This window comes from Rousettus aegyptiacus, unplaced genomic scaffold, assembly GCF_014176215.1.
Source record: "Rousettus aegyptiacus isolate mRouAeg1 unplaced genomic scaffold, mRouAeg1.p scaffold_m13_p_1, whole genome shotgun sequence".
Taxonomy (NCBI): domain Eukaryota; kingdom Metazoa; phylum Chordata; class Mammalia; order Chiroptera; family Pteropodidae; genus Rousettus; species Rousettus aegyptiacus.
The window spans coordinates 103,880,595-103,882,113 of NW_023416284.1; positions in this window are offsets into that span (position 1 = coordinate 103,880,595).

The following is a 1,519-nucleotide window of genomic DNA, read 5'->3' on the forward strand; positions in this document are numbered from 1 at the left end:
CTGCATGTATCTTCATCTTAAAGGGACATAACCAGCATGATGTATGTGCCATGGTGTAACACAAACTTTTTATAGCTTCTACTGCCAAATTTTGATCAACAGATGAAAAGTGTTTTCATCACAACTGAGGGTACATATTTTTATAGCAGTGCCTGTCATAAAAATCACATTGCTGACTGAGGCACAGGATCTGGCTGTAGCCCAGGAACTACTGCGCACCTGACAACTAAGACATAATGTGACATTAAGTTGGCAGCAAAGAAATATGTTGGAAAACTTTACCTCTGGATTGTATGGGGAGAGCAAGTGACAATGGGATTTCACCTTGGGAATGCCCAATTGCAAGTATGACGACTCTGGATGATTTTATAGGACTATAGATGTTCTTGTGGTATTTTAGGTTATATAATTCCTCCAAGTGCAGCCCTAATTTATTTTATACTGAGATGTGGCATAAACAGGAAAAATAAGTTGAGAACCAGTTTCATCTGTTCACCCTAATGATACTGTGGTCTAATTCTCCCTCCCCAATTCCATCGTTGAAAAATCCATGATACATATTTGTCTTCTGTAGGGAGGGCCACAGCATTCCTCCACTCTTCAGAAAACATAGCTATGTTCGATGATGTGGATGCAAACCATAGAGGCTCTGATGGCTTTTTCTATGCTTAAGAATTGTAAGTAGCTGCTTTTGTGTGCACTAGGTCTCCCTAAAACACAAGTTAATCCTCCTAAAATTTGGCTTTCTTCATATAACTTCAGGTCATTTCCCTCTTTAAAAATCTGAAGTGATTTCCCATTTCTTACAAGAAAATATCCAGACACTTTAGGTGAATAATTGAGGAATTTTAAGTTCTTATTCTATCCTATGTCTTCAGTGTAAGAGCCAACTTCTCAGTTTATTAATCTGTTTGCTGCAGTCATTATTGCTTATTTGGCTATGGCCACATCTGGTCACACTAAATCTCCATTAAACATTATTTTCCCTTCTCTAAACCAAAACTAAACTTCTTCAATTTAAACTTCCATTTAAAATTATTCTCTGTTCCAAACTGCAGTCTCACCCCTACCCTGATCTACTTTAGAAAATTCACTTTCTTTACCGTTGGATATCTCATCAATTTGTCTTGAACATTTTTTAAAAGTGTTTTCTTCCATTGACGTGCAAAACTTTTTAAATAGGGGCAGTGTCACAGTGTTCATTTTCACGATGGTGGTTCCTAGCTCCCTCTCATCTCATTTAACACAGTGGCCTGCAGATAGCAGTTGGTTAACCAAATAAGCAATTCATTTGTTCATTAATTAATTCATTTAGTACCATGAGAGACAAGCTGTCTCTTGTGCAAAGTATTACTTGGCACAGGAAAAAATATTATCTAAATAAAACACAAAATAATAAAATAAAAAAAAAATATCACACGACATTAATAAAATTATAGTGGGTATTACCAAAAAGAGGGAAGCCTTACTATACCATGGTTTTAAAAAACATTGCCTCTCTAACTGATAAATGATTGTT